Here is a 13,578-nt window from a genome sequence, read left to right on the forward strand (position 1 = left end):
GTACTCTGCATGTCTACACTCTATTCCACTGCACTCTATGCCACAGAGCTCTACTCTGCACCACTCAACTCTACGCTACTCTATTGCACTCTACAACACTACACTCTATGCCACTGCATTCAACACCACTGCACTCTATGTCACTCTACTCTACACCTCTACACTCTACTCTGCACCACTCCACTCTCTGCCACTAATCTCTACTGCACTCTGCGCCACTTTATGTCATTGTGCTCTACGCTACTGAAATCAACTCTGCACCGTTGTACTCTATGCCACTGCACCCTACGGTACTCTACATCACTGGACTCTACCCCAATGCACTCTGCGCCACTTTACTCAAAACCAATGCACTCTACGACACTGCACTCTACACCAATCTACTCTGCATCACTGTATGTCATTTCACTCTAGGCCACTCTCTTCCCTTCTACTACACTCAACTCTGCGATACTCCACTCCATGATACTCCACTCTATGATGCTCTACTCCATTAAATTTTGCTTCACTGACCCTCTACTCCACTCTATACCACTCCACCCTGCAGCCCTCTACTCCACACTTTGCCATTCTATGTCACTAATCCACTCTACAAAGCTCTACGCAACTCCCTCTGTTCCACTTTACTCCACTCTATTCTGTGACACACTACACCACTCTACTTCATTCCACTCTATGCCACTCCACTCTATGACAATCTACCTTGCTGTACGCTACTCTACTCAAAAACACTCTACTCCACTCTACTTTGTTCTACACCACTCTATGACACTCTGTGCCACTCCACTCTACAACACTCTACTCAACTCTGACACTGCGCTCCACTCTACGAAACTCAACTCTACGCCCTTATACTCTACAGCACTCTACTCCGTCCACAACACTCTACAACACTGTGCGCTACGCCATGACACTCCACTGCACTACTCTCCATACCACTCAACTCTACTGAACGCCACTCCACGCCACGCCATAACACTCCACTCTACCCCACTTTATGACACTCTTCTTTACCCCATTTTAAAGATCTTAAAATTGTTATTTTATAAAATATTTAGTGATAAGTACCTCTCAGAAGCCGCACTCCTCTCCCTTCCTGCCCTCCTTCAGGCATCCCCTCTTGCCCTGCTTCTTGTACAATGTATTTTAACCAGCGTGATTGTTGGGAAATCTGAATCTCAAGCACCCCCAGTCTTACTGGCCAAGCTGCACCCCTGCATGGATGGATTCGAATGCAGTTTCTTGAATTTTCATTTCATTGTTTTTTATTTAGTTAAAGCTCTTCCTACCACCCTGCTCCAGCCTCAAAGCTTTATTTCAATGTCTAGTAAAAAAATTAACACCCTTTATAAAAATGTGCAGTGAAATGCAGCACACGTCTAGATATACACTATCTGTAATTAACACCGCTTTTTCATAGGGCGTTCATTTCACATGGGAATGTAATCACACTATAAATAACATTGAGCTGGTGTTGCCCTAATTATATGTCATTAGGCTTACTACTGCTGACAGACAGAACTGTACTGAAATTGCAGCTTTATTTTAATGGACAGTCACAAAATGTCCTTGTGACCTAGCAGGGCCTGTAAAATGCCTGAGTGGGTTAATGCATCTGCTGCAGAAGTCTGTGCAGAACCTACAGGGTGCAGATTCAACTCCAATTCTGTCGACTAAACTTTCATTCCCATTGTTTGTTAAGTTTGTCGTTCAATGGGTGATAGTAATGCCTGTTATTACAGCGCTTCGAGACTCAAGCCGCAGTGCATCCGGTTATTGTTTCTCACTAGCCATAATGCAAGAAAAGACTAGTTGGCTCTGTGCATTCGGGGTAGCGGTTTCATGTTGTGACAAGACAGGTGAGGTTATATCTTCCATGTATGTTTTTTTATGGAACACATTTGTTATTCGTTTTCTAAGACAATCAGTCGTCAGTACACAGCTGTATGCCTACAACCAACTTGGCCGGCAGCGTGGAAGAGATGCACGATACACATTTACACAGCTTCAATGCCTACAACCAGGAAGCGGGCAGCGATGTCTGGATTGCCTGGGTGTATATGGCTGCAATAAAGACAAAACTAACATGAATACAAAACTACCGAAAACCCACCTTCCGCCCTACAACAAAAGAAAAGAAGGTGATGAAAGGGAGCCTACACCATGCCCTACTAAGTCAATTGGGACTACTCACTCCCGCCCTACTGCTCCACCCCAGAGACCCACACCGTTATGTATGGGACGATACCTGAACACGCTCCTCCGGGATCAATTACAGAATTTGTAGGTATTTGGGGCACATGACTTCTCTAAATTCTTTAGATAGTGAAGATATAAAAGGGGCCCATAATTCCGCATAGGTATCGCCCTGGTGAGCTTGCACTAGAGAAAGGCGTTCCATGGCTAGGGTCGACCAGAGTCTGTGTAGCCAGGCACATGATCCGACACCGTTGAAGAGCCCCAATTTGTCCCCAATTTGTCAGGATCGCTTGTCGTGCTGCCAATAACGCCAAAGCTATTTGCCTACCCCGCAGAGAGCGCAAGGGGAACATCAGCGCATTTGAAAGTCCTAGAAGTGTGTACGCCGGGAAGCGAGGTATCTCAGTATCAAAAGCAGCATCTACGTCATTCAGCACCTTCTCCCAAAGGCGCTCTAGTCTCGGACAATGCCAGAGCAGGTGCACCAGCGAACCGGCCAGACCGCAGCCCCTCCAGCTCTGCTCGGTGTTGTTTTTATTCCATTGAGGGATGCGAGCCAGTGAGAGATGCGAGCCGGAGTGAGGTACCAATAAGATGTGACCTTTAACGCAGATTCAGCTTGGTGTTATTGTAAGCAGTGTGGTGCGCCCTGTAGTGTATATTTGCCCATTCCTTATCTGTAAGGGCCCTCCCCAGCTCCTCCTCCCAGCGTAGCTGACCTTTCATACGCTTCCCTTCCTGACCAGTTGCAAGCAATGTATAAAGCTCCGAAATCAAGTGCTTATCATCTTTTTTGCTCATTAGCCATTTCTTGAAAGGGGTGAGATGACGGGAGACCCGCGGCAGGTAGGCCGCTGAGGTGGCCCAGTGTCGAAGTTGCAGATAGTAGAATCCATCGGTTTCGGGAAGATTATAGTCCTGACACACCTGGGCAAAGGGAAGAATGCCCCCCACATTGAACAAGGAGCCCAAGCGTTTGCAACCCGCCTCCCTCCATCGCTGGGCGACATTGGATGTACAACCCAGTGGGAAGTCCGGGTTATTGACCATCAGATTCATCGATAAGGGGAATGACGTAAGTCCTCTCTTGAGCGCCACCGCATCCCAGACCTTTAGGGTCGCTGTGGTAACCGGGGAAGAGTACCGGCCCCAAGCCCTCAACCTACGCGAAGCCACACCTCCCTCCAGATACTCGCTCCAGCCACAGCTTGGTCCATGAAGGTCCAGTGTTTTTCGGAGAGAGGACGGTTCCATTCTAAAATATATCGGTGGGAGGCTTGTAGATATCTATGGACCTATGGGAGATTCACATCGCCCTCACACTTGGGCCATGCCAGTTGGGGCGTGGACAGTTGTGCCTTCTCCCTCCCCCAGACAAATTTGTGTATGGCCAGCTGCAGGGCTCGCATAGCTTTCGGAGGGGGTACCAAGGGCAGGATCTGAAACAAATATAATATCTGTGGTAACATCGTCATTTTCACCCAAACCCAAACCAGGCCAGCTTGTGCCTCGACCACCCGTCTAGAGCCCTTGTCGTCTGCTCCACCAGAGCTGAGTAATTCAACCCAAGCGTTTGCGACAGTGTAGGAGCCAGAAGGATGCCCAAGTAGATTATTGGGCCGACGGCCCACTGCAACGGGAAGCTTTCTTTCAGTAGGTCTACATGAGCTTGGGGCGAGGACAAACTGAGGACCTGGTACTTGCTGAAGTTTACCTTAAATCCCAAGACCCGTCCAAACGACTCCAGCTCAGTCACAAGAGCGGGCAGCGGCATGAGGGGGTAGGAGAGAGATAGAATCACATTGTCTGCAGAAAGGCTTATTTTATGGGTGTTGCCTCCAAATTGAAGGCACTGAATGCTTGGGTGGTCTTGGATCCTTTGTGCTAAGGCCTCCATATATAGAGTGAAGAGGAGGGGCGAGAGCGGACACCCCTGCCTGATGCCCCTTACAACCGAGAAGGGTGTTGAGGAAACCCCATTTACACTGACAAAAGCTCAGTGGGAGTGATAGATACATTGAGCCCAATTAATAAAGCACTCCCCAAACCCAAAGCTTCATAGTGTATCAAACAGGTGGCTCCACTGCACCCTGTTGAACGCCTTCTCCACGTCCACTGACAGGATTATGGCCTCCCTGCGAGACCTGTGCACGCTGTCTAGAAGGTGTGGAAGTCTTTTCGTATTATCTCCTCCCTAACGAGTGGGAATGAACCCTGCTTGGTCCGGGTCAATCAGACCCACCATTAGTGGGTTCAACTGGGCTGCTAGAATACCAGCGAAGATTTTTGCATCTATGTTAAGCAACGAGATTGGGCGGTAAGAACTGCACAGGCAAGGGTCCTTGTGAGGCTTGAGAACCACAGAAATCACAGCTTCTGGCATGGAGTCTGTGACCGCTCCATTGCCCAGGAAAGAATTCAAAAGCAGCATCAGCAAAGGCGCTAGTTCCCCACAGAAGGTTGCCTTACTTATAAAGCACTTTTGCACTTTACTTGAAACAAACGCTTTTAGCTCTATGGATGGGTGACTGGCCATTTTTAAAGAACCTGCCAGAATGGCGTCGCCCAGGTAATAATATCAAATGCAGGATGTGTGGCTATCACTCCGAAGCAATGGAACACATAGTTCGTGCATGCCCCGCTTTGCTTACAGACAGACGCCTACTAATGCAGGACGAATGGATCAAGCTAGGAGTTGGAACATGCCTCCTGGCCATAATAGCAGCCCTAAACCCCAAATTTGTCAACAAAGCGTCAAAGCTTTTGGAAGAAATTAGCGCCGCCAAATCGCCTTTACTTCAGCAGGGCGGCAGCCAGTCTGCTGGATTAACAACACAACCCTAGACTGCTAATATCCGCCGAACTGTTTCCGGTCTCCCAGGTGAACATTATCTGCTCACAATGCATTTGAAGGTTTTAAGTAATTTATAAGTTCTGAATTCTATTTTTAAACCAGCGGTTTCTTCTTTTTTTTTAAACGCATTGATCATGTTTTCAAGTTGACCATAATCTATCTACAATGCTCTTGTGGGTTTCTATTCACCGGTCCTTTTTTTATGATGAACTGAACAAGTTTTAATTTGTAATGGTTCTAACCAAACAATAAAGAACATATCTAACCCTCAGACTGACATGGATGATATCCAGGACGTCACAGATTTCTACAATACTACCATACTAGAAGTTCTTGACTCGTTGGCCCCCGTTCAACAAACAAATATATCCACTAAAGTCTCCAAGCCCTGATTCAATGACAACTTGAAGTCCGAAAGACGCATTCTAAGATCAGCTGAAAGAGCTTTTAAATCTTCTTCCTCCTTGCAACTCCTAAAGTGATTAAAATCAGTAGGGAACACATACGACAGAAGGCTAAGAAACGCAAAAGCGAACGTTTTTAGAACTCAGATTGACCTAGCCAGAAATCGACTCAAAAAACATTTCGAAATCATCAAGCAACAATCACACAATTTATCATATCTGCTTGACATGGGAGCCATCCCTCTCCCAAACTGTGAAGAATTGGCTTCCTTCTTCCTGGAGAAAACTACAAATATCAGGAACAAACTTCAATCAGCGAAGGAACTACCACCGGCTGCCCCATTCATCTTTCCACACTCCACCCAGCCTGGTGAAAGGAGTGATCCACCCAGGCAGGTCTCCAAAAACAATGGCTTTTGGCACACTTTCACATATCTACAACATCCTTTCGTCCTTAAACCCATCTAATAACTTCATTGACCCTCTACCTCCGACTATTTTCAAAGAGATTGAAATCATTATTCTCCATTTATGGTCTAAGATTGTAAACGCCTCGCTATGTCAAGGACTATCCCTGACTGTATAAAAGTAGGATAGGTAACCCACACTTTTAAAAAAATCTGATGCAGATTGCTCAGATCCTAACAACTACTGACCTATCTCCAACATCCCCTCTCTGGCGAAACTCCTTGAAAAATGTGTCCAGATCCAATTCTGTAACCACATAGACAATTTCCAACTTCTCGACCAACACCAGTCAGGCTTCCGTCATGGTCACAGCATTGAATCAGCACTCACTCTTCTGGTGGATGACTTATTAAATATGTTGGATTCAAATGAATCATGCCTTCTGATACTACTTGATTTATCCTCTGCCTTTGACACTATTAAACACGACAGTTTATTGACCCTTCTTGAACGAAGGATGAGCATATCAAGGGTCGTATTGCAACGGTTTACTTCATTCCTCCACAACAGATCCCAAGGAGTCAAAATGAATCAATCCCTGTCGAAGCCTTCAGCAGTCACACTGGGTGTTCCACAGGGATCCACCCTCTCATCCATGCTCTTCAATGTACTCTTGGAACCACTAGCAGAGTCCTTAAAATCTACTAACATTCATTATCACATGTATGCAGATGACACCCAATTGTATCTCAAAATTTCTTCCCCAGATGACATCATATCCCTCAACTCTATTCTACAAAACACTCATCTTTGGCTCACCAACAATCAACACAAGCTCAATACCGCAAAAACGGAATTCCTACTCATATCACCTCCGAACAACATTCCCAAAATTGATCTATGGATGAAACATATTACACCACTCAACTGTTCTCCACACATCATAGACTCTGCTAGATCCTTGGGAATTACATTAGACAAAAACTTGAATATGCAGGATCACATCAGAATGGTCACCAAAGAAGCGAATTATCAGATGAGCATACTGCGGAAACTTAAACCTTTCCTCCCACTGGAGGACCTTAAGCATGCGGTTTAAGACCTTGTGTTGACCAGATTGGACTTCGGTAGTGCCACACTATGTGGCCTACCTAGATACAAACTGGCCCCTCTAAGAGCTTCCCTCAATGCGGATGCCAGACTTGTCTCTGAAACAAAAAGAAACAAACACATCTCTCCTGCTCTAAAGTCCCTGAACTGGCTCCCCTATGAGGCAAGAATTCAACTAAAGATAGCATGCATGATACAAAAAGCCCAACATTCCAATACCCCCAAATATTTGGCCCAAAACCAAGAAGAATTGATGGGTTGCAGACCGACACGAAGTGCGAGATCCCTGCTACTGAAACCACAATGTTTCCATAAAAAGAAAACTGGACACAGCGCTTTTTCGGGTGTCGCACAAAAGATACGGAACTCATCATTTTTGTGACAGAGTATTCTATCCGCTGAGATCTAACTGAGGCCCTATGTCCTTTACCTGATGGTAGCACAATATAATACATATTGTTACTGGCATGCACACCAAGTGGGTAGCACAATATAATACACAAGCAGGTGCCACCCAGGAAACCAGAAGCACAGCAGGAACAAGTCTTACAAAATGCCTTTTGGAGAGGTAGCGCCAAGTACTGATACCTCTGCCCACCTCTTAATCTGACAACAGCCCTGTCACAAATATGGAGGCAGACAGTGGATGGGAACGATGGGTATGAGTTGAGGGTGGCCATTTGCAGAGAGTCCAGCCTCTTGCTATGCGTACATGAATTAAGTGAACAGGGTGGACGGAGAGAATCCCACCACTTGTGTGATACTCAAACCCTCTGTCAAATATCTGAGCCGGTAGTAGGGGAAGAAGAACAAAGTAGTACAAACAAAAGATCTATTGTCTTTGTTGCACAGTGGTCAACATTTACTGGCATTTTCTTGGGTGACTTTCAGCTAGTCCTGGTTTTCCAGAAAACTACACTAATCATTGAGGGGCATGTAGGCACATTTTTGTAACATGGCTATATGTCTTATGCTGGAAAGGGTCACATGAATGTAACTAGCACTACTGCAGTCAGAATAATATTTTAATTATTTTGATCCAAGTCTGTGCATGAAATGCTCAGTAGATTTTCTCTTATCTGAGAATTTCAACTATAAGTCATTAACCCTTTTATAGTTCTATGTTAAGGGCTGTAACCCAATGCATAAGATGAAGTAGGAACTGTTCAGTGAAGAACATTATTACATTTGGTCCTATAATTCGAAGCAAAAATCTAGAATAATGTCCTAATTTACATTGGTGGGAGATTCAGTTAGGGTATCGGACAGAGGTGCATGTCAGTGATATATATAAAACTAGGTACTTTCTTTCATTTAATTCAATTAGACTGAAGTTCTGGTTAACAATGGTTTGTAGGACGAAAATCATTACTTGAATACGATGTCTGCAATGACATGGAGGCTTCTGGTAAGCAACCTTTTCCAGGAGGGCTTGGGAAGAATCTACCATGCATGGTTTGGAGTGAGAAAGTTCATGTAGGTGATGAGCATGGTTTGCACCTATGGCATTGTGAGAAGAACAGAGCTACTACATAAATAAATCAGTCAACACTGAACCACTCCGCTTAGCAATAGGACAAACATAAAGGTATGTATAGGCATTATTTGATAGAAAGTCAAATAGTCTTCACGTCTATTCTTTAGATAATGAATTTCTAAATTTGAAGCAAAGCAATCAAGATCTACTGAGTTACATGACCCCATTTAATCACATAGTAGTTAAGACTGATTGGCTAGAAGCGTGGAGGGAATACTTATTTTATCAAGGTCTCCGAAATAAGTTAAATATGATTTGGCACAGGTGGTCAAACCTTCTTCTTAGTGTGTTGAACCCTTTGAGTTAGTGGCATAGTTGGATCATCACTGAGAATTGTTAGAAAAAACTAAAGTCTTGATAGTCCCGCCTAAAATAGAAAAGAACAGAATTATGATGACTTCTGCATCAATGAAGCTAGGCAGTAAAATGAAGAGAGGAAAAAATGATGTGTAAATGGTTGTATTTGTATCATGGAAAGTTAGGTCATTTAGTAAAAGAATGTAAAAGTAAGTTCAAAACTTTAAAGATTCAGGCAGAAAACTAGATTCCCCAGCAATAGACGGCACTGTCATGTAATTTTAAATTGTGAGTTCGGAGACCCCAAACTCCAAATCTCTATCTGCTCCCAATGGGAAATTAGACTTAGAAGATATTTCAAGGCAATTACTATTAGGACATGTAAAACACACCAGTACATGTCCTACCCACCAGTACATGTCCTACCTTTTAAATACACTGCACCCTGCCCATGGGGCGGCTTGCTTGGGCATACCTTAGGGGTGACTTACATGTAGTAAAGGTGAAGGTTTGGGCCTGGCAAGTGGATGCACTTGCCAGGTTGGAATGGCAGTTTACAACTGCACTCGAAGACACTGCAGTGGCAGGTCCGCGACATGGTTGCAAGGCAACTCCTGTGGGTGGCACAATCAGTGCTGCAGGCCCACTAGTAGAATTTGATTTACAGGCCCTGGGCATCCCTGGTGCACTTTACTAGGGACTTACTAGTGAATCAAATATGCAAATCATGGATAAACCAATCACCAATACAATTTAAACAGAGAGCATATGCACTTTAGATCAGAAAAAATAGGAGGAAGAGGAAAAAAAGTTTGGGGATAACCCTGCAGAAAGGGACAGGTCCAACAAGTACCCTATGTCATTGATATCTGTTCTTTTACATCAGATTAGAAATGGTAAAATATTCACAAAAGATCTAAAATATAGTTAGGTTGCCAGGGGGTGATGAATGGAAAACAGCATTCCGTACTAAGTTTAGATTTAGGCCTGGGCGGATCGTGCAGAATTTCACTCTGCGGAATCATGCAGAGTTAAATAAAACCTCTGTGAGATTCCACGGAGTTCTGCCAATGTGGAGAAATGCTCTTCGCGCTGCTCGCACTACAATTTTAGTCCCAGTAGCGCGTTCCACACTGAAGAAAAAGCGTGAACGGCACCACACTATTTTCAAGTTGATTTTGTTGCTGTTCAAGTAAAACCTCGACTTGGGGAGCAGCCCCCCTGACCGCGTCTACCCGTGTTCGTAAAATCTCAATGGAGGTCGTCCTCGCAACAGGAAATCTCACTAGGGGAGACCAATTCTCGCATGCACTCACCAACTCACATTCTGAAGCCTTGCATTGTTCCTATTGTCATTGTGTTGCTTAAACGGGATAAAAAGTCAAAAACGTGGTGATTGGCAGAATTTGGTGAGAACTCCAAGTTACAAGGGTAATGTGGGGTCCACAAAATTCCCCAATTTAGCTCGTGGAATTTAGATTCCTCCTGGGCCTATTTAGATGGTTTGAATATCAGGTAGTAAGAAATTGGATTATTGGTTAAAAGGAGCAAGAACCCACTTCAAATATTAATCACAATCCTTGTTAGGATGAACGACATAAGTCACTACATAAACCTGTGTTTAACCCTTTGGTAGCTTGGCACAAAGACTGAGGCTTAACTTAAAGGCAATGTATAAAGCATTTATGCAACACTCAAACAGTAATAAAGTGAAAATGCAACACAAGAGCAATCCCAAAGAAATTTAGAAAAATAGAGTACATTTTGATAAATAAAATGACACCAGAACAACAAAAATCCAATCAGAAGAACCGGAGTTATGAGTTTTTAACCCCTTCAGCGCGGCGCGGATTACCGCGCTGTGCTGAAGGGTTCTTGCGCGGGCGGGGCCGTGACGGGGTGGTTCCGTCAACCGCACAGCGCGACCGACGCGCGTGACGGAACCACTCCGTCACGCGCATCGAAGGGGTTAAAGTTTTAGGTAAAAATAGCAAAGTGCCAACTGCGGGTATCTGGTCGCTCTGGATCAGGACAAACTCACAAGTTTGGACATACACAGTGGAACATAGGCTGGATACAGGATCAGGTTAGTCCCACTGGAAGTTTTACCTTCTGACTTTGATGCGAAGATGGTGTTGCATGACTTTGCAGGTCTCTTTGTCGTTCTGCATTACGCTGTGTCAGATTTCGTGAGACATTAAGGTGGGAGCTGCATGGCTCTTGTTTGCTGTGTGTTGGATCCTGTGGAGCCACCAACCAGACTCTGCATTGCTCAGTGAAACGTTTAGTTAAGCAGGGAGCAGTACACTCTGACTCGTGCCACGGGTCCAGGGCCTTGAGGACAGCAGCTGGGGGTCAGGACTCACTCCACAGAGTCCAGAAGGGAGGGAACCAACTCAGGTCCAGTTGGGTCTGGTTAGCTGGAAAGCAGGAAAGGCCTCTGGGAGCTTTTAGTGCCCCTGTAGTTCAAAGAGGTGGTCAGCCAGCTGACACTTGGAGCCTCTTCTGGAGTCCTGGGTTCAAGACAAACAGATCCAAACTTCCTTTTCCAGTGTGGAGGGCAATCCTTCTTCTGAACCTTCTAAGGTCCAAGAGTGTTCTGATTTCAGGTTCTAGGGATGACACTTTTATGCCAAGTGCCAGCCTGTGGGTGAGGGACACCCCTTTATCTAACTGTAAAACTGGTTCTGGTCTGTGCTTCTCCTTCCCAAGAGGCAATTACATAGAACTTGCAAAGGTATTTCAATTTATTGTTACAGGTAAACTCTAATCACAATGTATTGTTTTGTAGATAACCACTACATCCTGCAGACATCCCCGACCAATAGAAGAGATGACTCAGAGTGCTGAACTATGGGTCTCTGATTTATGTATCTCTATTTTTTCTCTTGTCCAATTCCCTTTCCCCACTTCTACCACTGCTCTTTATATTCCTGTGTGTGGTCACTGGTGGGGTTTGTGAAGGATGGAAAAACACATTATTGGACCCTGCATCCAAAGATAGTTCAATCTGACAGATGGGCATGTAATTCTGAAAGGGTTGTTAGGCAATGTTTGAGTTGGTGAATATCCTGACTGTTAGTTATTGTCGGGTACAATGGCTCGTTGTCATTGTATTGATGGGTCTTGATGCTAGTAATGATGACTACAGTCCTAAGATGTTCCATTTAGAGTCTAAAGATGATGGGGGATAAGATTGAGCCCCCCCCCCCCCATTACTGTAGATAGTAGTTTTTTTTTATTTTAATTGCCCCATATGGACTGATTGATGGTGGTTGGCAAGGTTGAATGTAGGTAGGAAGTGCGGAACAGAGCTTTTTTGAGGAAAGCAAGATAGTCATATTCTTGTTTGCATTTACTGAGTACTTTTCAGTACCAATGTTCATAAGTGTCCACATGAGTGCTCAGAATGGCGCCCTGTCTGCTGAGATGCATATTGACATCTCTTGTTGTTGGTGGGTTTGGGATATCTTGTTGAGTTCTTTTAGGAGGGAAGCAATGAGAAGTCCTTGACAGCGCAATATGTTTTTTTCTCATTTGGGTTAGCCTCGATCAGACATGAAGAAGGCAGAAGGAGATGGTGAGATGATTTGAATCCAGTGATATCTGGTGCTTGGAATGGATTGATGGAGAGATCTTTATGAACAGGTAAAAGTTGTTGTCTTTGGAATGAGTAAGGTTACTGATACATTCTTTGATGTCCAGGTTGATAAGGAATATATTAAGGGAGTCTCTAAGTTTCTTGGTGCTTGAATCTTTAAGGAGGTTGAAGTCTTCAAGAAATATTAAGTGGATTTGTTGAATAATAGCAGTGATGATGAGGTCAAAGGAATCCTTGAGCTCTTGTTTGGTCCCCGAGGACCATATATCCGCTTGAAGGTGGCTGGATGGTATCGTGATGGTGAAAGAGTAAAATGAGGAGTTCAAATGACTTGTGTGATGTTAGGTCATTTATACTTGCGGAGGCAAGACTTGCAGAGTAGTGAACTTGCGTTGCCCTGGGGGCAGCGCATTCGGTGAAAAAATGGAGCGGCTGCTTAACATCCACTCCGTGTTTTCACAGTGCAGGAGGCAACCCGCCTGCACTTTTAAAGGGGACTGGAGATTCCCTTGCAGGTGGGTGGAGTCAGTAACTGCACCCGCCGGCATGGGGATGTCTGGGGGGTCCATGGGACCCTCTTTTCCTCGGCCAGCGGGGTGCTCTCTGGGAGTGCACTCACAGTACTCCACCTCTCAGGAGGCAAATTTTGAGCGCACCCCCTGAGAGCTTCTTTGCCTCTGCACCCACGTTTGTAATACGGCGCGGGCGCAGAGGCAAAGGGATTCCCTCATTTGCGTGGCCCACGCCCCCATGCAAATGAGGGAACACCCCCTGAATATAGCTCTGGCGCTTTATGTGCACCAGCGCTATCAGTATTACAGAAGGGGTTGCACAAGTGTCCGCGACCCCTTCTGTAATACCAAAGTACCCCAGAGGCACTCAAAGCAGGCGCAAATGCCCGTTGCGCCATGGGTCACTTTCTGTAATACGGCCCCAGGTGTACCCCAGTCAAAGCTGCACCATACGAACACTGGCCTAGTACACCATACTTGTAATGTGAGCCTTGGCTCTGGGGGCATCATCCTGCACAGCTTTAACATGTTCATGCAGCCTGACACGTGTAAGATTAAAGACAACCTGTCAATGGGTGGAACTTTTGAATTCGTTAGCCCAGAACACGAGTTATACAACAAAAATGTGCAAACGGCTGCTCATTATCAATGCGGCC

Source organism: Triturus cristatus, chromosome 4_1 (genome assembly GCF_964204655.1).
Source record: "Triturus cristatus chromosome 4_1, aTriCri1.1, whole genome shotgun sequence".
Classification (NCBI taxonomy): Eukaryota; Metazoa; Chordata; class Amphibia; order Caudata; family Salamandridae; genus Triturus; species Triturus cristatus.